This window comes from Ursus arctos, unplaced genomic scaffold (assembly GCF_023065955.2).
Source record: "Ursus arctos isolate Adak ecotype North America unplaced genomic scaffold, UrsArc2.0 scaffold_10, whole genome shotgun sequence".
NCBI lineage: Eukaryota > Metazoa > Chordata > Mammalia > Carnivora > Ursidae > Ursus > Ursus arctos.
The window spans coordinates 68181459-68207884 of NW_026622764.1; the positions used below are offsets into that span (position 1 = coordinate 68181459).

The following is a 26426-nucleotide window of genomic DNA, read 5'->3' on the forward strand; positions in this document are numbered from 1 at the left end:
CTGGCTGAGAAAGGACAGACTTCAGCACCGTGACAAACCCCACCGACACTCAACGCCAAGTGTATGTCATTTAAACATTTCAAAAAAATCCACCCCAACTCAGGCACGATGTTTAAATGCTTTTTAAGATAAGACTCTAACTGAGCACGAACTACGGAGAAATGTTTTCAGCTTCCTTCTTACGTGAGCAATTTTGAAATTTTATTCCAAGTCTCCCTCAATAAAAATGGCAAAAACTGAGCTCATCTCCAACATACCTCCATTCCAGGCAGAGATGGGGGAGAATCCTAAATCTGAAAACCTAGAGATAAGCTCCCTCTGTATATTTTGTGTTTTTGTAACACCTTATATGGAGAGTGCGTGTGAAATAAAGTGTGTTCTTTCACATATGCTTGCTCGTTTGAGCCTCATACAAGCTGTGGAAGAAATGGAAATCATGACTTCATTGCCATTTTAAGTGGAAACTGATGTTCAGAAAAGTCAGAGACTTGCCTTGAGGTCCCACAGCTGGTCCATTCTGGAACTTGCTCTAGAGTCAAGTTTCCTGATGTCTGAGCCAGACAGTCATTCACTCCTTTGCCTCCGAAGCCCAGCTTGACCCAGGAGGCGTCCGCCCTGGGACTCATCCAGCACGTTGGGAGAACAAGCCCATCACCAAAACCACATTCGCCGAGGCAGTGGAGGTCCACCTCGGATGAGGGGAAGCCAGAGGGGCCTGCGTGCCTCTGTGGTCAGAGGGAAACAAGGGAGGTGCGCTCTGCACAAGGCGGTGATGGACACCAGGTCAGTCTCTCAGGCGAGCCGTCCAGGGAGGGGGCTGACTGTTTAGCCTCACTCTCTGGAAGACATGAGCACACAGATAGGGCCCTGGTGCCCCATGCAGGATGCAGTACAAAAAGGGCCATGAGGAACTGCGGGGCGCCTGGGAGTTCCAGGGTCTCAGGTGCGACACTGGCAGTGGGTGGAGATGAAAATGGCATTGATGTGAGGCTGCCGGCGCTCACAGACCCCACCTCAGTCGTTCTGAGAGCAGGACCGGGAGAAAAGGGACTCGGCCTTGGAACCCACATGCCCACCACCTCATGGTCAACAGATCTTTGCAAGAGTGGAGTGCACAGGGAAGCAAGCAAAGACGCTGAGATCGCGGTCCAGGTCTGTGAGAGGGAGGCGTCACTCTCGGGAAGGGAGAGCGGGAGAGAACCGGGAGTGGAGGCCCAGGGCGATGTGCAAACTCAGTGGGGACTTGAGACATCCCAGCTGTCCGAGTGGAGGTTTGATGCAAACTTATCCTAAAATCCAGGGAGGCCCCGATGACCAATGACCCTGATAATGAAATTAAGGCCTGGAGGGTTTAAGGACTTGCCCGGGTCATCGAACTCCCAAGCCAGTGCTCTTTTCGCTATATCATGAATGTGCATGATACACCACATCGCTGGACTCTGTGGGATTTTCCCAGGCGGCTCTGGGTGACAGCCTGACAGTCATATGATTAACACCCAGCTCCCCCCATCCTTGCCTGGCCTGGCTCTCTCTCTCCTGAGTGCCAGTTTCTGCCTGTCCCGTGCCTGTTGACTCAGTCTAAAGGAATGCTCGTTTTCTAAAGGTTTGCTCTCATTATACAGTCAGTGACAAGACTTTGCAAACCCCTCCTTAGCTTATCGATTCTGACAGCAAGCTCCCAAGGGGCACGCAGTGAGCATGGATCTCCTGTGTGAGGACCCCAGGGGCAGCCTCAGTGTTCTCGGGCTGTGCCTGTCTGCCCAGGGCGGGCACAGAGCGACGCTTCACTGATCATGGAAGGCACGTTGTTCATTCATTCACTAACAGCGAATCCAACAGCGGAGATCTGAGGTCTTGATCTAGAACCGCAGGTCATAAGGCCATTGGACCCTTGACAGCATTTCCCCAAAAATGGAGGCTGGAGACAAGTTTAAATCACCCTGCAAAGTGGTAACATTCACAGCAGCCAGTCATGACTTCCTTCAACACATGCTTATCGAGTAGAAGTATGTGGCAAGCCCTGAGTTACATGCCTGGAATTTACTGGAGAGCAAGACTGACGCATGGTCTGGTCTCAGGGCAGGAATGCGGAGAAGACAGACAAGTAGCAGTTAGACAAGGTGCGGGGCAGCTGAGCTGGGGATGCATGTGGCCCAGGTACTGATGGAGGGGCTGGGGGACCAGGCTGGCGAGAATGCACACGAAGTTAGCCATGGCAGGAAAAGTCCAAGGTGCCAACACAGCGGCCAGAAACGGGTTTGTTTGCCACATCAGGCTATGAAGAAGCTGGTTCTCTGAGACTCAAGAGTCAGTCTTCAACCTTAACTCCTGGAAATCCTTGGGCAAATGGCTATAGGATTGACATCTACTTCAGCATTCATTTCTCCAGAACTCACTGGCTGGACTTCTTTCACTTCAGGGAGCCTGGTAAGACCACGTATTGGGGCATTGAAACCACAGATTCTGGAAACAGACCCAGCGCTGCCTCTCGCTAGCTGAGTGACAGGGCAGGTTCCCTAATGCCAAGGCCTCTGTGACTCAAAATGGAGATAATCGTAGGATTTCTAGAAGATATGTCAGTCAGGCTTCTCCAGAAAGACAGAATCTATTTCTATCTCTCTCTATCTCCCTCATGTATATCAAAAGATTTATTTGAAGATGTTAGCTCATAGAGTTTGGGGACTGGCAAATAAGAAATCTGTAGGGTAGGCTGGAAATATAGGCAGGAGTTGATGCTGCCAGTCTTGATACAGAATTTCTTCTTCTCCAGGATACCTCAGTTGTTGCTTATAAGGCCTTTCAACTGATTGGGTGAGACCCACCTCTATTATGGAGGGTAATCTCCTTTTGCTTAAAATCAACTAATAGCAGGGGCGCCTGGGTGGCTCCGTTGGTTAAGCATCTGACTCTTGATCTCGGCTCAGGTTATGGTCTCAGGGTTGTGGAATCGAGCCCCATGTCGGGCTCCATGGTCAACATGGAGTCTGCATGAGATTCATTCCCTATCCCTCTGCCCCTCCCTCATCTTCCTCTGCCCCTCCCCCTCCCCCTCGCACTCTCTCTTAAAAAAAAAATCAACTGATAGCAGATGTTAGCCATATTTACCAAATACTTTCACAGCAACACCTAGATTTGTCTTTTTTTTTTTAAAATAAAGATTTTATTTATTTATTCGACAGAGATAGAGACAGCCAGCGAGAGAGGGAACACAAGCAGGGGGAGTGGGAGAGGAAGAAGCAGGCTCCCAGCGGAGGAGCCCGACGTGGGGCTCGATCCCACAACGCCAGGATCACGCCCTGAGCCGAAGGCAGACGCTCAACCGCTGTGCCACCCAGGCGCCCCTAGATTTGTCTTTGATTAAGTAACTGGGTGCTATAGCCTGGCCAAGTTGAGACATAAAACTAACCATCACAGAGCATGAAAATGAGGTAAGTGTAACGCTTACCCCAGTCCCTGCCACAGAGAGTGCTCAATATACCGAAGAGATTCTTATTTTTAGTTTATTCAGAGGTGTTTGGGCACCTGACAAAAGTACATCTAATTTCTCCCATATTATGAGAGAATATTGGTACACCCAAATACTACCAAAGCTGGTGTCCAGATCCAATACGCCCGTCCCCTCTGAGCCAGCTCCTGACTGTTTGCGCCTCTGAAAGCCTCTCTCTGTACTGGCCAGAGGGTATCTCTTCATCACGAACTTCGCTGCCACAGGAAGCTATTATTAATAAAGAGCTCTGTAAACGCTCCCAGAATTCTAATCCTCACTCAGACACTGAGGGGAGCTCAGGACTATGTCTCTCTATATTACAGCCAATATGAGGGCTTTTATTTTTAACCAAGACCTTTATGAGTATTTTCATGAATTAGAATTCTTCAATACCTTAAAGGAGAGGTGAATCTTTTGTCTTCCTGTCTGATGAAATTCCTTTCCTCCTCTTATCTTCAATGCTACAAGAACTTTTGGCTGATGGAGGAGGGGTGGGAACTAGAGCAACAGAGGCATGTAAAACCAGAAATTAATTAAAGTTCACCTTACTTATGGCTTTGCCTTTAGTGGGACTTGGCAGTAGACCAGTATCCCATCACCAAAAGGACATATGGCTCTGGGACAACAGGCTCAATAATGGTGGCCACAAGTCCTTTGCGTGGAATTTCTTTCCTTTTCTATGTCTTGATCTAGAATCCAAAGATATTTGGCGGGGGGAGGGGGGAACAGATGATGTCTGCCCTTCTTCTACATGGTTCCTCCATGGTTAAGGTCAGAGCAAATATAAAGCCACATACAAGTTACAGATGTGAGAAGGTTTGCCCTAAATGAAGAACGCTGGGAGGCTGCTCGGGAGAGGAACTCCATAATTCTTTTAGAGAGAGGTCCTGTACCCTATGGTCAAGGGTACAGATCTGGGGTCCGATTTCAAGTACAAATCCTGGCTCTGCTACTTACCGGCTGGGTGATTTGGACAAGTTACTTCACCTCTCTGTGCCTCAGTTTCTTCACCTGTAAAGTGGGTTCCTGTAGGAATGAAAGTTCTCTAAGTATGAAGTACTTGGCCCATGGTAAGTATTTAGTTGAACTATATGATTAGTGTTAGTATTATTTTCACTACTCTTAGTAGTAGTAGAACCCAACTCAAGCAAACGTTAAAAAAAAAAAGGGGGGCGCCTGGGTGGCACAGCGGTTGGGCGTCTGCCTTCGGCTCAGGGCGTGATCCCGGCGTTATGGGATCGAGCCCCACATCAGGCTCCTCCGCTATGAGACTGCTTCTTCCTCTCCCACTCCCCCTGCTTGCGTTCCCTCTCTCGCTGGCTGTCTCTCTGTCAAATAAATAAATAAAATCTTAAAAAACAAAACAAAAAAACAAAAAAACAAAAACAAAACAAAACAAAACAAAAAAAAACACCCCACAACACAGGAAGTTTATTAGGAAAACAATGAGTTATTTTATAGAATGCAAGGATTAGGCTTTAGGAAGGCATAAGCCAGGGCAGCTCCAGGAGCCTCAGGGAAGAGGGTGCCCAGGATGTTCTCATCCTTCTTCCCTCTGCCTTTCTCTATCCTTTGTTCTCTTGATCAAAAATACAGGTTTTCTTCTCTTTCATGGTACACGTTCATCACCATTAGGCTGTGGCCACATCGTCTTCACCCAGGGAGTCAGGCTGAAGGAGCAGCCACCTGTTGCCACGGCAAAGAGAGAAGGAAGCCGGGCAGACCAGCCAGTCTGCCGAAAGCTGCTGCCCAAAAAAGTGACCCCGTCACATTTGGTCCCGGTTCCGTGGCCGAGCCTGCGAACAATAGGGTGGAAACGCATAATCCCGGGCAGGAGGGGCGTTGCCGGTGGGAGAAGAGGAAAACATCTACTGCAAGAGTCATTGAAAAGACCCCCCTTGAGCAGAACCATATGGTAGAGCGTGGTGGAAGGGCAGATATCTCCTCCCAACAAAAGTGAAGAAGAACCCTACGTGTGTTTTCTAAGGGAATTGTATGCCAAAATGCTACACACACACACACACACACACACACTTCAGAGGGGACATGGATAAAAAGAAACAAGAAAGCTGATTCACCATGGGGCGCCTGGCGGGCTCCGTCAGCAGAGCCTTCGACTCTTGATCTTGGGGTTGTAAGCTGGAGACCCACACTGGGTGTAGAGAAGACTTAAAAATAAAATCTTAAAAAAAAAAAGAAAGAAAGAACGCTGATTCACCAGAGCAAAACTCCCAAATGAAGATGATCTGACTGGCAGTAGGAAAGCCACATTAGTGATTAGAAATATTTAGAACAGTTAGACATGCTTGAAATCAAAGGTTACCATAAAAAGACTATGAGAATCTTGGAAAGGCATTCATTGGAGGATATTGTTAACTGAAGAGAATGCTCTCTCTCAGGGGGCCAAAGCTGCCCTGCGAACAGTCCGGTCCAAACTCAGGACCAGGATCTGGAGAAACCAGGTGGATTTAAGCTTTCTCGTGAGCAGCGGAGCTCCACAATCAGGGACTTGGCTGGATATAGAGAATGGGCCCATGGAAGGAGTGAAACCAGAGACAACACGCAGACACGTGCAGCACCAAGACTGAGGTGGCCCAGCCAGGCAATCCCGCAGTGCCCTGCGATTTGTCTTTCCATCCGCACTCCGTGCTCCAAATCTCCATTCGGCTTCGAAACAGTTCTAGGACTCAAAACAACTGACCCAACACACACCGCTGAAATACATCAGAGAGAAGAAGGGGAAAGAATGAAATTGCAGAAGTTCTACTCACAGAGAAGTCATTGAACCCCTTGTGAGGCGGCCGAGGACCTACCGGTCACTGAAGAGGTAGTTTTGGTTTTGTTTCTGTTGTTTCGAGGGGTCTTGATCCAGTACTATCCAAAAAGAAAGAGATGATAATAATATTGATTTCCTCGATAAATATTTATTGTCTGTGGTGTTCTAGGAGTTGAGGATACGGCAATGAGCAAAAAAGATTGTGTGACCTCATGGCATTTACTTCCTAGCTGGGAAAGATCGACAGAAAGAATGAGTGTGGTATGTGTGCTATTGGAAAGCTGTGTATCCTGTGAAGCAAACAAAGCGGAGAATGAAGACTGAGAGTGTTGCTGGGAGAAGGTTTGAGATTTTAAGGACAGAGGTCAGGGAACCCTTTGCCAAGAGGGTGATGTTTGATTACAGACCTAGACGAAGTGAGGCGTGAGCCAATTGTGCATCTGGGGAGCAGCGGTCCCAGACACAGAGAAACAGGACAAGCAAAGGCCCTCAGGTAGAGCCTACTTGGTACGTCGAGGCACAAAGAGGTGACAAAGGTGGGTGAGCTTAGCAAGGGCAGAACAGAGGAGATGAGGTGGGGGTGGGGAGCACATCGTGTGGGTGTTGGCTGTTCCATACCAGGATCTTGCCATGCCCCTCTGACATCTGCTCTTGTTAACCCCAGAGAGGCTAAGTCACAGAGCCAGTATGTGAAGGGGTCAGGACACACTCATGAGTGTCCACGCTGTTCCTGCTGCTTGCTGCTCACATCCCTCCTGCCATTCTTCGGGGATGAGGACTGTGAGCTTGGGAGCCAGCCACAGCTCCACGTACACCACCGTGTGGCCCTGGGCAGCGCACTTCACCTCTGTGAGCCTCAGTTTCTCATCTGTAAAATGAGTCTGCTAACTCTTCGGAGGATTGTTGCAGGATTAGGTAAGATACTAAGTCGGCAATGAGCCGAGTATGCTTGTATGTTTCCAAGCTACTCTGGGGCTTTTTGCTCATTGCATTAAATTTAAAAGAATTGTTTTTAAATTTATGATTCACACATATACACGGGTGCACCAGGAATTCAAACCAGACCATAAAAAGAAATAGAAAGAACAAAAGGACAGAAATGGAGCCCCAGAAATGGGAGATGCGACTAAGAAGGAAGCAGAGGTCCTGAGCAAGACAAGTGGGCAGGCTGGAGCCCCAGGATGGGGACCCAGACACTCGGGAAGATAGGAGAAGCCTGACGAAGCCGACAGAGACAGACCACGTTGGGTGCAGCACTATCAGCGAAACACGCTTTGCACTTCCGGCCCCCACAAAGCCCATCCTGTTGTATGCCACTGTTATCATGTCTCAGAAGTCCAGCTGGAGCAGCCACACCTGTCCTCTTTCGATTCCGCAGCTCTGGTCTCCCCAGCAATCGAGGGCCACAGTACAGGCTCACAGGGCTCTGTGAGCTTTGGGTTGTCTGTTCCCCAGGAAAGATACATAGAAGGACGACAAACTGTTCAGTCTACTACTGCTGTGGCCAAAATATTTGTGTCCCTCCAAATTCAATGTCGAAATCCTAATGCCCAAAGGAGATGGTATTTAAAGGTGAGACCTTTGGGAGGTGCCTAAGTCACGAAGGTAGAGCCCTCAGGAAGGGGACGGGTGCCTTCGTACGAGAGGTCCGGAGAGCTACCTACCTCCCTAGCCATCGTAAGCCTGCGAGGATACAGCCGGAAGCCTGGCATCTGGAGGAGGGCTCCCACCAACCGTACTGCACTCTGATCTTGGACTTCCAGCCCCCAGAACTGTTCTTCCTAAGCCACCCAGGCTGCGGGACTTTGTTATCACAGCCCGAATAGACCAAGACACCTACCTGGCTGCCCTCAGTCTGAACTTGGGGAAGACGAGCCGCGTCAAGACTCACTTACTAGCAGGTCAGAGATTGAAACTGTCAAGGGAAAGCGTGGGAACCACCCCTTCACATAGGGCTCGTCTCTCCGTCACAATCATCAAATGCTCACAGGAGGAGCACCGGAGCCGCTTGTGGCTAAGGACAGACGTTGAGGCTAAAATTCAGGTGCAAGAGAGAAGTGCTTGAAAGAGACACAGGGAAATGAGGGGCCGTGTGTGTTCCGCTCACTGTACTTAACAGGGCGTCGTCCACGCCCCCTTGAGATAGAGAGACCGCGTCATTGTTAACCGACGGCCGCTTCAGACAGGAAGGGTACAGGTCAGCTCTGGGCTAGCCCACCGTCCAGCCACTGCCAACACCCCCTCCAGGAACTTGCCCAGATGCGTGGGGGTCCACCCAGGTGGGGCGATGACTGCGGGAAGCCGTGCGTCCTGGCTTCAACGGGAATTCATCCTAAAGATAGCCACCTGTCCAAAGAGTGCTTGCATCTCAGGAAAATCGCCCCACGGACAGTTCCTAAGCTTAAGTTCTTCCTTTCCAGCACACCTTCTTGCCATCGGAGTTTTCATTTTTAAAACAAAGCATCATTATTCTGCCAGGAACATTGTAATCACAAGAAACACTTAAAAAAGAAGAGTGTTCTGACTACATTTTGATTTTCTCTTTCAGAGTAATGTCATCTTATGCCCAACAGCCCAAGATCCAATTTAAATAGAAGCTGGTGTCCTTTGTTAAAAGAGCCGTTAGTGTTCATTATCAGGTGTCCTTCTCGCAAAGCACAAGTTCCCTTGTTAGGGGACTGATGACGGCTTTGTAGCACACACTAGTTACACTTGAGAGCAATAGCTGCGTTCTCGCGTCAAGACCCATGGAGCACCTGCGATTTTATCTCCTTGTGCGAGCACAGTCGTTCCGTGGATGTGACAGAAGACATGGGTCCCCTGGATCAGAGATGAGAAACCTCTGTTATTCACAGCAGCCTCGCCTCACAGAGCATCAGCATCTCTGCGCCAGTTCCCCGCCCGGAGTTTGCGGCGCAACGTGTTGGGCCTGGGTGGGTGATGAGGACCCACCGGGTGGCACAGCAGCAGAGGAACCCAGGGCCAAGGGCCGGCACTTCTTGAGTGAGCAGAAACCCTTGTAGCAAGCACATGACAAGCCATCCCCCCTCCTCCTGGGGAGTGAACAGTTGCACGGTAATCAGGCTGGATGCACCTTGACCTACTTAGTGTCTGTAACTGCTCAGGGGCCGCGGCATCAGGAGAGGGTGGCCCCGCAGTCTGGCGCGCACAGCGTGAACGCGCAGCCGTGCTCACACCCATGCCTCTGCCTCCCCAGCACCTTCATCTGGTCAAGTGATCTCTCCTCCAATCATTCCATTATATGGTAACTTTAAATAACGTCCCTGCTACTTCTCAGACAACGGAGATTCTGGCCTGAGAACCATATCTCCCAGGCAACCCATCTCTCTCCCTCTCTCTCTCTCATATAACACTTCTCAGAAGAGCACATTAGAATTAAATATAAAACCAAGGCTTTTGCCTCCTATTCATGTGCTTGGCCTGTGCTGACTTCATTACAGAGTCACTGAGGCCAAGAGAGGTACTTGTTTCATGGCATGGGGAGGGGGGTGGGCAGGGGTTGGGGGGAGAGAGCTCTGCATACGCTGTCATTACATGTAGCTCTTAGAGCAGATGACTAAGGAAAGTGTTGGGTGGTACGTGTGTTGGGATATCTATTAACAACATAGCTCACAAATACTTTTCAAAATGTCGAATGTCTGTCCTGTAAGCATGGCTGAACTTTAGGTCACCTTGAGGCACGCTGTGTGGAAATCTGTTACACAAGGTGGAAGTTCATTAACCGTGTCTTCTATTTTTCTGCATTCTGATGCTTTGACATGCGGGGCCTTGCTGGCCCTAGAGGGACTGACCCCATCGCCCCCAGGGTTAATCAAGTCCTAGAGTTAGGGAACAACTGGACCAGGGACATGCTTCTCAAATGCAAACCAGCTAATGAGAGCCCACACCCCCTCACCTTCTGCTATTGGGCTCCTACACCCCAGGGGTCTACCCACCTGCACTGATCACCCCAGAGCCAGGTACCAGACAACTAGGGACAGCCGTATGCCCCGGGGCCTGCTGAAATTACTCAAACTAGCCAATCCTAAATCTGCTTCCCCTGCCTCACCTGTTCCTTCCCGTGGAAACCAGCGTGAACACCCTTGCCCACAGTTCTCCCCTCCTCCCTCTGTCTCCTGACAGACCCTGGTGCTTCCCTGTGTGGCCCTGAATGGTATGGCACACCCCCTCTTCCTGAAACCTGGGTCTGATAAATTGTCTTTCAATGGCAGTCATCTCCGTCGGCCTGACTGTGCCCCGGATTTCCTATTAATACACTCTATTTGAAGACAGGCACTAACATGTGTCCTGGCCTCTGAGTGAGAGCGGAGAATCCGGCATTGTGTTCGAGTCTCCGGCTTCACCAAGGGTGCAACGGGGAGGTTTCACTCTCCTTGTACTGAGACCGCAGAGATCTAGGGTCTATATTCAGCTGCCCACCTGGCATCTCTGCTGGGTGTTCCAGAGGCAGCTCTACCCACACTGTACCAGATGGAACCCTGAAGCTCCCTGAAATACATGCATGTATGCACACGCGTGTGCACACACACACAGACACACTCTCTTCCTCCCCTAGCCTCCCTGCCTTTATACCTGGCGTCTCCACTCACTAAGTTGCTTAAGCCAGAAAATTTGCCATCATCCCTGACCCTTCTTCCTCCATTCCAACCTACCACCCAATGTCACCAATTCTACCACCAAGATATCTCCCCATCGTACTGTCTCTCTCGCTCTCTATCACCCTACTCTGAGCCACTTTCATTTCTAGCCAGGACTATTTCAATAGTCCCTCCCTCCATTTCTCCATATAATAGCTCAAACCACTTTTAAAATAATGGATCATACACCCAGAATTCCTTCCTTTAAAACATTCATGTGTACTTAGAATAGAACGTGTAATCCTTCCTGTATAAGATCTGAGCCTGACCATGTTTTCAATCGACTCTCACTGCTTCACCTTTGCTCACAATCCTCCATCTACCCCCACCTTTCTTTTCCCACCTGGAATGTCCTTCTCCCCATTCCTGGCCTATGTGGTAGACGTTACTGGCACTCACCAAGATTTTTGGTTCTCTCTCCTTCCGGGCTCACATCTCCTTGAAATCAGGCATGGCCAGGAGATTGGCTTTGACAGTGAAATACCAGTGACACATGTCACTTCAGAAGCATTCAGAGCTGGAGTGCATTTCTCCACGCTCTGTTCCCTGCCGCAATGCTCTTAGAAGACGAGTTAACACGGAGGGGCCATAAGATCAAAGCCTCCTAGACCCACTGAGCCACATGTGGAAGGCAGCTGCCCTGAAGTTACCCGGACCCTCAGCCGATTGAATGTGAGTGAAAAGTAAAATTTTAATGTTAAGCCACAGAGTTCTGGGGTTGGTTGGTACTACCTATTTTGACTATCACAGCTGGGCTGGGAAATTTTCATCCTCCCATTAACAAGTCTTCCCTGACTCTGCCTTAAAGAATCACACACACACACACACACACACACTTCCCCAAATTCAGTCCCCCCATTATTCTCCCATAGCCTTCTTTACTCTTCCTTCATAATAGCCTTTATCAAAATTTGCAATTATATATTTAATGTGTATTTATTTGCTCATTATTTGCCTTGCCTACCAGGTTATACACTCCGCCTGGGTTGGAACCTTATCTGATTTGATTATCAGGGAACCTCCCCTGGGCCCGTGCACAGAGCCTGCACATAATAGACGCTCAAACAACACTTCCCGAAGGAGTGGATCCCCTCCCCCTCTTCCTCTCCAGCCTCCTCTGCTACTCCTACCCCTTCCTCTGCCTGTACTGCCTCGGGATCCTTTCTTTTCTCCTTCTTTTTCTTGCCTTTTCTCCACTTTCGTCCCTGCCTAAGATGGTGATAGAGACCAGGGGGCAGGACTGCCTTGCCATCTTAACTAACCGGATGGTAGATTTTGATCTCAAGATGAGTGCAAAGAGAGAGCTAGAAGTCTGTTCTCACTATTTGCCTTGGGGGGTCAGAAGGAGAGTCTCCAATCCCCGTCTCCTCTGCGTTCTGCTTGTGTGTGCCCACCTGCAGGCTGCCCCCCTCCACCTTCTCCCTCTCGGAAAGGTACAGGACCAGCTAGAAATCTGACAGTATCTCAGGCTCTTGCCTCTCCCCTCCATACCACACCGAATGCGTCACTCGGTCCTGCACACTCTATCCCCGAACCACGAGTCCTGTCCATCCCCTTCTGCACCCCATTCTGCCAACTCACGCCCACTCTCCCACCTGAGCTCGTCGCGTCCCCTCCTAACTAGCCTTCCAGGCTCTAAACTCAGAGCATCCTAGCCTCTGATCTGGTCTGACTGGGCAGACCTGCGCTGAGATCCATGGCTCCTCTGCCCCTAGGATGCACGTGGTACAGCCTGGCCCGCAGGGCCCTTCAGACTGAGCCCAGCTGACCTTTCCATCTTTGTCTCTTGCCTTTTGCCCCCCACACCCCACATTCTGGCCGTACTGGACCCTGGCAGTTGTCAAAACTTTGTGGTGCGCATCCTGCTAAGAAGTTTTTTCTTATCTTATGTTAAGACATTCCTCTTCAGGGAAGAACTGCTTACACTTAGCAAAATGCCTAGATAAACTGCTTTGGAATAGAAGATGAGGCTCTAAGACATGGTTAGAAGGAAATAAACAAGAGGTAGTTGAACCACACTACAGGAGAAATGAACAGGAATTTTTCCCCTCTTTTTTTTCATGTAAGATATAGCGTGCATCCAGAAGAGTGAGCAGGTCATATAGGTTCAGCTTAAAAAATAATTAAAAAGCAAATCCCCACGTAACCACCACCAAAGTCAAGACAGAACACGAGCAGGATCTCAAAAGCCCTCAAGAGCCCCTCCCGGTCACGATGTCCTGTAAGCAGGAGTCTGGGGCAGGGCGAAACTAGAGGGGAGGACACTCGAGCAGGGGGATGACACCGTGGAAGGCTAGAGAAGGCAGGGGTGGAAATGCCCAAGAGACCTTTTAAACACAGAAAGAATCATATTTGTGTTTCAATTATCTGATGTGTGTTGCTGCCATGTAGGCCTTTTTGGCCTTAATTTTCAGGAGAATTTTTTGTGTGTTTGATCACGGGGTGGGGGCAGGGGTGGATGCTACTGGGAAATCAAGGAGGATGGGTCTGTCCCGTGCTTGAGTTGTTCTGGGACAGAGGTCAAGGGCCATCTGCACTATGCAGGGGGGAAACGCAAAATTCAGACGAAACTGGGAACTGGAACCGGGGGAGATCCAGAGCCTTGATGTGAGGCATGGCCATCCTTGGTGCCCTTCTTCACTCCCACATCCTGATCTCAACTTCCCCACGTTCTCTTTGTAGGGCTGTGGGGCCTCCTGTTCGCCTCGCGCCTGCGTGATGCATGCATATTGGCTGTTGGAGCCTAGCTGTTGGGATGTTATCATAAGGACCCAAGTGCCAAGAATGTTGGGAGCCCCTAGATCCATCTGGGCCCATTTGGGGGGCCACATGCAAGAGTCAAACCTCAAGGACCTACAAGAAGATGATAAGAAACCCCCATACAGAAATACCAAGAGCACCCCCATTCCAGTTCTGTTGATTATGGCTCTCTGCTTATTCTGGGATACAGGTTGTTATGGTGATGGGAGAGAACCGACGTGGAATGAATCTGGGGGACATACTGGTTGTATAAACCTTTATGAAAGTTGACTCTTCTCAGTGGGGTCGGAGGTACCGTGCTGGCTACTATCTGCACTAGTTAGGGGTCTAAGGTTTCAGGTGATTCTGCAAGGCAGGCCAGTTTTCTCCTTCCCTACGCTATCCCAGAACTGTGGGAGAACAGGGCTAGCAAGGCGAGGGGTGGGAGAGAAGCTCCGGCCCCCCGTTAGAGCTTCTGTGATGGGAGAGGAACAGCTACAGCTCGGAAGAGGCACATACTTCCTCACCCTGAGCCCAGACTGAGAAGGAAGAATGAGAAACAGACGAAGCCGTGTCTTGGCAGTGAGAAGTGAGAAACATCTGCTCTCAGGATGTTGACACTTCTCTAAGGGCTCAAAGGCAGACACTCCAACTGCAGAACCTCAGTGACTCCCACACGGGTCTGCAAGGTTGAAAGGGGAGTCGTGTGCCCCACCGAAGGCTCTGCTCTGGTTAGAGTCTGCCCACTGTGGTCATCGATGGCTTCATTCGCAAGGTTCTCCAGCAGGACCTGCGTCAGCAGAGGGGTCTTGGGAGTCAGTCTAGGAGCTGGAAGCTCAGGAAAGCCTCTCACTTTCCCAGGGTGCCTCCCACCCCCAGGGACACGGGGTTTGCAGGGCACCTTCCCAGAGCAGTGTAAGGACCCTGCAGGAGAGTGTCCGGTTCCTGCATCGGGTCTGCTTGGAAACGATGAGCGCCACGTCAAAAAAAAGTTAGGCTTTTCATTCCAGATGCTCGAACCACGGTCACAGCAAGATGTTAAATGCTAGATTCAGCTAACATTTGAAAGGAAGCAGGAAAATGGAAAAGGACACAAATGTCTAATACTTTGTACTTTTGATTTTTTTTGCTTTCAGTACCTCTAAGAGCCTTTTGCCACATCAAAACCACTTTTTCATTGAGTTAGTCCCTGTGCTGTGTGTGAGAGGTTTGGGGTGTGGGGCTGTGGGAGAAACAACAGGGCCTCGGATATGGGTGTGCCTTCAAGAAGCCCAAAGTCCAATGGGACAGATAAAATGGGGCTGTGATTACCACAGATAGAAAGTGATAAATAGAGCTAAAATGGTATGTAGTTTAGAGGAGAGAAAGGTTTCTAGATAGGATTGCCAGATAAAAATCAAAATGCTCAGTTAAATTTGCATTTCATATAAATAATGCTTTTTTTTAGCATAAGTACGTCACAAATATTGCTTGGGACATACTTATGCTAAAAAATTATGCCTTGTTTAGCCTTGTTTATCTGAAAATCAGATTTAACTGTGTGTCTTGGGTTTTTATGTGCTAAACCCGTCTCCCCTATTTATGGAAGACTTCATGGTGTAAATAATATTTCATCTAAGTTTTCAAACATGGGCAAGACGGGGACGTGTGGCAAGCCACGCCTGCCGCACATTCAGGATGCCCACTGACCCACTGCAGAGACTTCCTTCAGCACACTCGCAAAGGGAAGCTCTGAGGGTTTACAAGAGGACAGGAAATTTTGTTTCTGCTGCCTGTCACCATGGTCCGCACGTTGCTGGGAGGGGCGGGTCGGTGCAGCAGTCCCGAAGGGCTGGGTCATGCCGAGGTAGCCAACAACCCCAGCGTCAGCCTCTCATGTCCTCACTTCAGGACCCAGGCTGATGGAGGGGGGGAGGCAGGAGGGGGAGGCCACTATCTAGGACATTGCCAGTTGCCATGGCAAAGGGAAAGAATGTTGCAAAGCAAAGCATAGGCTTTTAAAACTTACGCTCAGAAGCGGCACACTCACTTTCATGCAAATGCCGGAGCTCAAGGAGACAAGAAAACACCACCCCACCACATGCCTGGGAGAAGAGGAAAACACAGATCTCTGGGAACAACCCTAAGGACGCCCTCAGTCAGTGTGCTCCAATTTCCAGTCCTACTGACAGCCTGGCTTCAATTGCTCCTGCCGCCCTCCCCTCCCCGCCCCCGTCCCCAATGCCAAGAGCAGCTCTCCTCCCCAGGCTAGCTCCGGGCTGTCACATTCAGACACGCTGGGCCAGTAGCTCCTGGTGGTAGCCTAGAGATGACCAGGGGCCCTGGGAGCACCGAGCGCCCTTGCAGCTAGGGAGAGCTGCCAGCGTGAGTGGAGGGGGCAGCCTGCTCCTGGAACAAAGGAGCTGGCTCCAAGCTGATTCTCCGAAGAACCCAAGGGGGACCCTGGAGATTTGCATTCGTGTGTGGGGCCTTCGGTTCCCCCAGGGTGGCTGTGGCAGCTCAGGTTCAGCTCTGCCCAGAGGCCAACGTGGTGACCCTCCCGAGGAACCAGAGCATCACCGAGCAGACCCAAGACTGACCCAGAGAGCCTCTGGGACCACGTAGCAGCCTGCATTTAAAAATCAACATGGAAAGGAAATGAAAAACACTTGCCCAGGGCCACCCAGACCCAGAAACGGTTTACGAGGCGGTTTCTGGAAGAGGCATGACTAATGTTGTTATTGCTGAAAGTGCCCTGGCTGCGCGCCAGGAGCGCCGTCACCACCTCCGCCCGCTGCAGTCAGGTGCGGCCCAGACAAAGGGGCCTTCTGTGCACGGCGGGGACAAGGATGCCTGAGGAGCCAGACAATGGTGTGCAGAAGCCTGGGGGAGGCGGCCCCGGGAGCAGAGGGGGCAGGGAGAGGGGGCGGGGGAGGCGGAACCTTCGCCCTCACCCTCACCCTCCCTCACCCCAGGCCAATGAAAGGGGAAACCCGGAGCCGTCCTTGGGCTGCGAAGCATCCTTGGCACCTGAAAAGAGGAGAAGCAGAACGGGAGCCACAGGGAACCAAAGGCCCAGGGCAGGGACCCTGGCGCGGTAGCCCTGTCTGTCTGCCCTTTGAGCCTGATGTGTTAGCCGATTTGCCTGGCACAGCCCCCGCGTCGGGAAACAGCAGCCCTTTATTGACCACTGGCCCTGCGCGAGGCCCTGGTGAGCCCTCGCGATCACAGCGCATTAGCTAATTTCGCCCTCACTGCAAACCCTACCAACAGCGATTTATTAGCCCTGGGTTACAGAGAATGAACCTGAGGCTCAGAGAGGTTAATGACCTGGCCAAGGTCACACAGTTGAGGCAGAGATTCCCTTCCAAATCTTCTCCACCGGAGAGCCTGTTCCCATGGCCACAAGCCACACCCACTAACGCTGCAATGAATGCCACTTCCCTTCCCCAGAGCTGGGCCAGGTGAGAAAAAGTGAGTCTCACTGGCATCTGGGGCGAAATGGAACAGAACACCAAAAAACGTAGTAATCAGGATAAATAATATTTTAATGCAGTATTTTTTCTTTTTTAAAATAGTTTATTTATTTGAGAGAGAGAGAGAGGGCGCGTGTGCACAGGGCAGGGGGTGGGGAGGCACACAAGGAGAGGGAGAGGCAGACTCCCCGCTGAGCAGCGGACCCCAGGACCCCAAAATCATAACCTGAGCTGAAGGCAGACACTTAACCAACTGAGCCACCCAGGCACCCCTTTAATGCAATATGTTTAAAAAATCAAAATTAATGCGAAATATCTATGCTGCACAAAATACCAAAACTGTGACTAAAGACAGGATCCAGCATACATGTGTGCGGCCGGAGGATCACTCCTGCTCACCTCCCCCTATACTGGCCTTGCCCCAGAAGGTGGGTCCTCCGTGGTGGTACAACGTGCACCCTCGGATACACATCATCCAGAACATCTTCATCCCAACAGACAGGGATCCCTTAACCGCACCTCTCACGCCCGTTAGCTCATAAGACCTGTTGCAAGTTCTCGAGCCTCCTCCACTCCAGCGTGGCCAGCACCGGACAAAACCATAAGATCTTTGGCATTTAGTGCCCCTCTCAATTCGAATGTCTGCCTCTCCCCCAGCACCAGGTTTGCACGTAGCTGGCTCTCCGCGAACAGAGGCAGCCTAGGAAGGTTTCAGGCAGTGGTGCTCACGGCTCTCAGCCCCAACTGCACCTAGGACACTAAACACGCAGCAATCTGGGCCTTACTGGTCAATCGAACAGGAGCTCTGGGTGTCACGCACTTATCTCCGTTTTTTTTTTTTTCTTTTAAGATTTATTTATTTTAGAGAAAGAGTGTGCAAGCCCTCAGAGGGGCAGAGGGAGAGAGAGAATCTCAAGCAGATTCCCCGCTGAGCACATTCCCCCCAACACAGGGCTTGATTCTCACAACCCCGGAGACCATGACCTGAGCCAAAATCAAAAATCAGACGCTCAACTGACTGAGCCACTCACGGGCCCCCCAGGTGTCTGTGTTTTTAAAGGCCCTCCTGGTGATTGTCAAACGCAGCCAGGGTTAAGAGCCAAGGGTTAAAGGAATGACTTATTCCTGGGGCTGGATTTGCATTTTCGTAGTGGATGCTTAAAGGCAAAAAATCCTTTAAGACCCATTTCTGAACTCAAATTATGGGAGTCAGTCTCCAGTGGGTCAGTAGACCCTTCCCAGCATCTCTCAATCATTACACATAGGCAGGTTCTTACTCAAAATAGCACCTGCATCTTCTATCTCAATTATCCGTCAGCAGTTGTAACACTGCAGCAGCTCCCGGACCTTCCTTCATTCCATGGCTTTAACTCTTCTGAATGCCCAACGAGGAACAAAGTTACTACTTGCTTATCTTTAGATCTCCCCACTAGCGCTGTGCTGACTCCAAAAACAGTTTGCTGAGTCGACCGATGAAAGATGGATTGTTACTTATGTCCTTTCTTCAGCTGTTTGTGTGACCTCGGGCTGCGCCTGACTTACAATCAGGGGACGTGCCAGCTGCTGTCCCCACCCCCAAGCTGCTCAGCACCCCACTCCCTGTCCTGGGAAGCTCACCTGTCTGATCCCAGCAGGGGCTCCCTTGCCCTCTGGTCTTTGGTTGGGTGTAGTCAATGGGAGCTCTAGCAGATCGGAGGACAGAGAGTGAGGTCAGCCTGCTCAGCCAAAGTGGGTTTGTTATGCTACTTGGGGGTTCTGGGATCAAGCCCCACATCTGGCTCCCTGCTCAGCGGGAAGCCTGCTTCTCCTTCTCCCACTCCCCCTGCTTGGGTTCCCTCTCTCACTGTCTCTCTCTCTGTCAAATAAAAAAAGAGCCAAGAGGGTCCAAAGTACCTGAGCTTCTGAGTTGGGGTGCACCACCCTCCTGACACGCGGGTACAGTCTTCTTGCTCACCAGCCCAGAAGCTCTCTGAGCCCCATTCGTTTGGGGTTTTATGGAGGCTTCGTTCATGGGCGTGATTGATTAAACCATTGGCCATTGGAGACTGAACTCAATTTGTAACCCTCTAATCCCCTGGCACCAACCCCCTCCTTAGGGGCTTTCCCAAAGTCACCTCATTCACATAAGCTCAGGTGCGGTGGAAAGGGGCTTGTTATGAAGAGCAAAGACACCCATTTGAACATTATCTCTTTGGAGCTATTTTAGGAGCTGGGGACAAATATGCCCTTACTGCTCTTATCACTCAGGAAATTACAAAGGTGCCAGGAGCCATGGAAGAAGACCACACATATATTTCTTATAATAAATTACAATATCATAAAAACCTAATGCCCAAGCTAGGTGTTAGGAGGTGAGGTCTTCGGGAGATCATTGGTCATGAGGCTGGAGCCTCATATATGAGATCAAAGCCCTAATAAAAGAGGCTCCAGAGAAATCCTTGCCCCTCCTGCCACATTTTTACACATTTTAGACAATGAGACAATAAATCTGCGAGGCATTGACAGGACAAAGAAAAGTTAACTTTGGGCGCTTCAATTAGTAAGGAATGCTAGACAGAATTCGGGTTGGGGCAGTAAACTAGTAAGAGTAACAGGAGTTGTTTATATAACTTCCTCTGCCCTAAATTTCTCACCTCTGGTGATAAGGGTATCTCGTCCCTCCTGGTACAGGAAAGGAATCTTTCACATGGGGGATTTATTTCCTGCTTTCTGGGGGACTGAGGAGGGTGAGTGTCCTTTTTGCATGGCTGTCTCTTAAGTAACATTTATTTAAAACAGTCAGAATGCTGGGGCACCTGGGTGGCTCTGTCAGTTAAGTGTCTGACTCTTGGTTTCAGCTCAGGTTGTGATCTTGGAGTCCGGGGATCGAGCCCCATGTTGGGCTCCAAGTGTGGAGCCTGCTTAAGATTCTCTCTCTCCCTCCCTTTCTGCCCTTCCCCACTACCCCTCATCTTATCTCTTTCTCTCTCTGTGTCTCAAATAAATAAATAAAATCTTTAAAAATATAGTTGATATGCCAAAAGGGGGCACATTTAGGGGCACCCTGACCTTGGTCCCTACGTGGTATATTTGTCTTCCTTAATATCCTTTGTACTAGACTGGTCATCTACTAAATAAACTTTTTTCCAAGTTCTGGAAGTGGCTCTAGCAAATTAATCAAACCCAAGGAGGGAGTCGTGAAAACCTCTGACTTCCAGCTCATTGGTCAGAAGCACAGGCAGCAACCTGGACTTGTGATGGACGTCTGAATGTGGGGGCAGTCTTGTGGGACTACGCCCACAACCTGTGGGATCGGATGCCAGCTCCAGGGGGATGGCGTCAGAATCGAGTTAAATTGTAGGACCCCCGGCTGGTGTTGCAGAATTGCTTCATGTGTGGGAACCCCACATGTCTGGGGTCAGAGGTGAAGTAGCCTGTTGAGTACTGAGAGTAGAGGAGACCCGGGAGTGTTTTCCCCTAGCAGACTTCAGCACACGAATTTTGAGGGGACACACTCAGGTCATAGAAGAGACTTTGTGCTTCCTGTCCCTACCACTCTGGGCTCTGCAGGCTTAGAGATCCTGGATCCTAAAGGGAATGCACTCTCGCCAGGGTACCCCACAAGCGTCCCTTTGAAGTACAAGATAAGGTTGCAGCGAGGGCACTTTGGACCCTTTGTGTCCACTGGCCACTAGGCAAGAAGAGTCGCCATCTTGGCAAGGGTAACGGACCTTGATCAGCAGGAGGAGATGGGACTGCTTTTATTCAGCAGGGGTGGGCTGGAATATGTGGGGAACGCAGATGAGCCCCTGGGGTGTCTCTTAGTACTCCCTTGCCCAATCGCAACAGTGAATGAACACATGCAGCGTCCATCCTGGCCCAAGAGGATACGGTCGTCAGGAGCTCAGAACCTCAGGAATGAGGGTATGGGCCACAAGACCTGTTGGGGGGATAGCTTAGCAAGAGGGGAACTTAAAAAAACAGAGCAAAGAAGGAAGACATTGACGGGGTAGTGTTCAAGACCCACTGCAATGAATGCAGAGGTAGATTTTCCCACTAAGCTCCTTCTCCCAAATTTCTCCTTGGGAAGAAAGGCCCACGAGAACCCTATTCCCCACACCTGCTTGGAGAAGGAATTCAGACTGGCACAAGGAGTGGACTGTGGCGGCTATGGAGTGCGCTTGGCCTTGGAGAGAGCCCACTGCAGGGAGCATGGCGGGCTCCCTGCACCTTTGGCTCCTCCAGGGCCTTCACTTCCCTTGGATGCGTCTAGCCAATGCCGAAGCATAGTGGCTACTGGGGCCAGGCCGTTGCAGCCCATCATAGGCCTCTTCCAACGGATCTCCTGTGCTTGACGTCTCCCCAGAAGCCTGGAAAAGACTCTCTCAAAACTGCACAGCAGTTGGAGACCCTGCAGCCAATCTTCCTTCCCTGTCCCTCCGCGGGTGTCAGACCTGAGTCTCTGTCTGCAGGCTCTGCCCACTTTCACTCCTCCCCCCTTGTGCTTCACACACATTTCCCCTAACACATCTCTTGCACATCTCCTCCTGTCCTGGTATCTGCTTCTCAGAACACCTCAACACAACCCCGGACAAGAAAGGAAACGTCCGCCTCGCTTCCAAGCCAGAGGTCCACTTTGGCCCTCATTCTGAGGCACAGAGATCTGGGGGACATTTATGATGGTCCCTCGGAGGCAAGTCTGGAAGAAGGCAGGAAGCCTGCCCAGTAAGATATGCCAGGGTAGGTCTGGGTCCGTAAGACAAGGTGATATTTTCTGTGTTGTGCTTCCTTTCCATTTGTCCCAGAACCTTAGGCAGAGCCCTGTTTATAATTTCAGCCTAGTCTCTGCTCTACAAAGAGGCATTAAGGCAAGGACTTGCTCCACACCCAGGAGAACAATGTCCCCTCCCCCACTCTGTGGTCAGAGTAAGGTAACTGCTGGGCCATGGAACAGTGGTCCCACAGGGGGCCCCAGCAACAGGTGGCAGCGCCCTGGCCGGATAAGGAAATGGGGAGGGGGACCTGAGCCTTCTCCCCAAGGCCACCAAGGAAGCCCTGGCAGCTCTCAGAAGGAACTAAGGGAAATGTTGCGAGAGAAGTGCCAATGTCCAGCCAGAAAGCCTTTGGGAGCTTGTGATATCATAACTGAGGTTCCGTGAGAACACAGGAATTAAAGGACCCCTAAATCCTCCAAATGGATAATTAAAAATTGACCACATTCATGCTACTTGGCTGCCCTATACACGTCTGGGTTTTTTTTTCCCTTGTTTCCTGTGGTCAGAACAACTCCGATTTTCCCAAGCCCCTCAAACCCAGAATGCCCACCATTCCAGGCCCCGACTCCCTTGGCTTTCTATCAGTGTTTCCATAAACTTTAATGACCACAGACTCCCCAGGGGCGTTTATTAAAATGGAGATTCTTGGTGGGGTTCAGAGACTCTGATCCAGTTGGTCTGAGGTTGGTCTCAGGCCTGAGTTGTAACGGGCAGCCCAACTTCAAATGCAGGAAGCTGCAGCCCCACCTCTCTGAAGCCAGGGTTTTTCAAACTGCAGCGTGCATCACAGGTTCCTGGAGGGCTTGTGAAAGCCCTGATGTCTGCCTCCTTGTCCCCAGGTTTTTTTCAGTTCGTCTAGGGTAGGCCCCAGCATTTGCATTTCCACCAAGTTCTCAGATGGCTGTGAGACTGCTGGTCCAGGGACCACACTTGAAGAACCTTTACTCTGAGAGGTACACTCCCCTCCCCCCGCAGTCCTACTTCTACCAGGAAGAAACGATCTTATACGTTTACTTCTCTCAAGCTCTCCGACAAGACAAGAGCTCCCACAGACCCCTCACAACTGTCAGGGACCTGGACTACTGCACATCTGTCCTTGCCAGGTGGGCTGGGTCAGGTCACAGCTCCGTCAGGCTATCAAATCGAAGTGTCAAGAGCAGATGTGACCACAAAATTTATTTGTAGAAGAGGCCTTAAAAGGGATAACCTGGTTGGAATGGGGGTCTGGAAGACCTGTCTTGAAGTGTTAACTTAGCAAGTGCACTGGTCTTATTTAGATTGTATTTTATTTGGGGAGGTTTGGTGGTAAAGGATATAGAGTTGATAAAGATGGGGGAGGGTGCCGGGGAGGAGGTAAAATCCAAACCACCTCTGAGAGCTGTTCCTGGAAGGGGCAGACTACTAGCCCACGGTCAGAAAGGGAGAGGTAAGTTGAAAGAGAACAAGCCGCAGCAAGTGGCTGAAATCACAAGAAGACAGAAACAAACAGGAAAGCAGTGGGGTTTCAACTCCTGGGGTGAGACAGAGCAGCAGCCCATTTGTAGAGACTGCTTGGGTCTTAAAGCCCCAGCTGGCATGGGGGGGCCTCAGCCTTGCCTACCTGAGTTCCCACGTGGCTATCAGCCCTTCCCTTCCCGCCGTCATCACAGGAGACCTGGGGTGGGGGTTGATAAAGATAACTGACAAAGTAAGGTCTGGGATAGTCCCCCTCATAGAAGCTAGTTGTCAAGGCCTCTCTGAGTATTTGAACAGCGTGTAGGGAGAATCCCGGGTGTCGCTTTCATTTTGGGGTTCCTTTTGTAGCAGGAGGTATTAAAGGGGTCAGAAAACCCAGAGGAAAGAAGCCCCAGCATAGTAAGATGAAATTCAACACGACAGAAAGCATGACAGCAAGTCTCATCCCCCTACCCCCACACATGTGCATGGGCACACACACGAGCTCACACATGCATGCACACACATGCGCGCACACACACACGTGTGTGCACACACGTAGATACCCTTGTTTGAGCTGTGATAGTCTTTAGTACTTTCTGCCAAATATTTTTGGTTCTTCTCCTAGGCACCTAACAGATTTGAATTTCCTAGCACGCCCCCTCCCCGGAAATTACGAGTGACTGTGTGACTTGATTTGAACAAGGAAACGTAAGCACTTCTTACGCTTCGGCGAGAAAATTTCAAGAGCCAATAAGTGATTCCCTGCAGTATTTTCACCTCTGTCTCATTGATCCGATGGAAGCTTCTCCATCACAAGGGTCCCAGAGGGAGGCCCAGCCGACCAGTGATAAACATTTAGAGGGAGGAATTCTTTTTTTAAAAACTGACAAATGCTTTGCTGTTTTAAACACTGAGTTAGGGGAGCTACCAGTTACCACAGCATCATCTAGTCTCTGCTCCCTGAGGCGGGGTATGTTGCTCGTCCTCTCACCCGCCTGGAGTCACATTTTCCCTGGGACTGAGGAGGAATGGGAGAGATAGAAAAGTTGGGGACAGACTCTGTATGCGCTCAGTGGCGGCTGGTCAAAGATGAGGAGATTGAAAATGAGATGTGACAACTGTCCCATGCCACCAGCACCTGCGTCCTCTCATTTATGCTCCATGTGTCCGTGCAACAAACCCGAAATAAAAGCTATGCAATCCAGACCTGAGGGTTATTCTAGTCTTTAAAAAGCAAGCATGAACCAACACAGCCTCTGCCCTGGGGAAGTCCAGGGTGTGGGGGTGACAGGCATGGAAACAAGTTGTCACCATGCAAGTACATTTGTTTTGTTGTTGGTTTTTTGGTTTTTTTTTTAAAGATTTTATTTATTTATTCGACAGAGATAGAGACAGCCAGTGAGAGAGGGAACACAAGCAGGGGAAGTGGGAGAGGAAGAAGCAGGCTCATAGCAGAAGAGCCTGATGTGGGGCTCGATGCCATAATGCTGGGATCACTCCCTGAGCCGAAGGCAGATGCCTAACCGCTGTGCCACCCATGCGCCCTTGTTTTGTTTTGTTTTTTTAAAGATTTTATGTATTTATTTGACAGAGAGAGAGACAGCCAGTGAGAGAGGGAACACAAGCAGGGGGAGTGGGAGAGGAAGAAGCAGGCTCCCAGCAGAGGAGCCTGATGCAGGGCTCGATTCCAGAACACCGGGATCACGCCCTGAGCCAAAGGCAGATGTTTAACAACTGAGTCACCCAGGCGCCCCCATGCAAGTACATTTGGAGACCCAAAGACAAAGCGCCAAGGGGAGCACCAGGGAAGAGAGGCCTTCTGCCTTAGGCAGATGGACCGGGCTCTGCGGAGAAGACTAAGGGTGCCCGGGGCTCTGGAGACAGCTGGGCGTCGTCCAGGTGAACACAGAGTAGGAATCCGCTCTCATTCACAGAGTCTGGCCCCACCTGTAACTTCTTGTGAGCCCAGGGCCCAGCCTCATCTGACAGCACAGGCCAGGCCGCCGGCCCCTGGAGGTCACTGGCTGGCTGTTGGTGGCTGTGCTCAAAACCAGCCTGTCCACAGGAACTTCACAAGTAGGATTGTTTTCAAGCTGGGCAACTAACAGGTTGTGCCCCAGACAAGCTTCATCGACCAAATCAAACAGAGTCGATCTTAGCACAACCCCCATGGAGGTGTTGATTGGCTGGGCCTCAGCTTTCAGTATTTTCAGGAGGCCTGAACACTGAGGAACAAGCCCACAGTCTGCAGGAATAATATAAGGACCACAGACCACCGCTGGACTCTGAGGTGTGAGATGAGGACATTACGCAGAATCTCCCAGAAATTGGGGGAGAGCTTGCTTGCAGAAATGGTGCCACGAAGATAGATAAGAGAGTTAAGATTGGTGATAGACATGATAAATAGGTGATTGATAGATTAATAGATACATAGATGGTGGGTAGGTAGATAAAAAGATAGGTAGATGATAGATGATTGACAGGTCATTGATAGATTAGAGATAGATAGATAGATAGATAGATAGATAGATGATAGATAGCCAGCCAGCCAAGTTGAGGGTACATAGCCCAAGGTTTCTGGGGTCTCTTGGAGTGACCCAGTTTCTAAAACAAAAGTCTCAGCGGACTGCCATTATTTTTTTTTTCTGATTTGTTTTATCCACAAGTTTTACAAAAATGTTAAAATGAAGTCTTTTATTTTGTCATATAATAATCGATTTTACTGAAAATATTTCCTGCCATCAAACCAGGAAATCCCCCAGGTGTACAGAAATCCATGTGTGACTCCACCCAGGGACAGGTCTGACTTCTGCCTTTGTAACAGAGATGTGCTGGCATCTCTGTTTAAAGGAAATCAGAAAGTTGATGTCTTTGAAAACACTTTGGAGCGTGAGACTGGAGAACAGGTCATTTCTCTGCCTCTCCCAGCCGCGTCTCCCCCAGGGGTTAGAGGATAGACCACTTGTTGAAACTGAATCCATTTTACCAATGCCTCAAAATAACCACCCAAACTTCACCAAGGCACCCTTTGCGGGGAACAATGACTCGGGCTCTTGAAGAAGAGGACTCAGATGCAGCACCAGAGCCGAGGACTCCAGGGACAGCGTTAGAACGGCTCCC

At 50.3% G+C, this 26426-nt stretch overlaps 1 long non-coding RNA gene across 2 annotated transcripts in view; it reads right to left on the bottom strand.

Moving 5' to 3' along the window:
* Positions 1–3176: 3176 nt before the first annotated feature.
* The window catches only part of LOC130543182 (uncharacterized), a 35746-nt gene continuing 12496 nt past the window's right edge, over positions 3177–26426 (bottom strand). Inside the window, exons 3-6 of one of the 2 annotated variants that reach the window (XR_008958326.1) lie at positions 6259–9083; positions 5566–5669; positions 4445–4513; positions 3177–3985 (exon numbers count right to left, since the gene is read on the bottom strand). This is a non-coding gene — a long non-coding RNA (uncharacterized LOC130543182). Of the gene's footprint in view, positions 3986–4444; positions 4514–4923; positions 9084–26426 lie in introns of those variants that run through there. The other variant, XR_008958325.1, reaches the window with a different exon arrangement.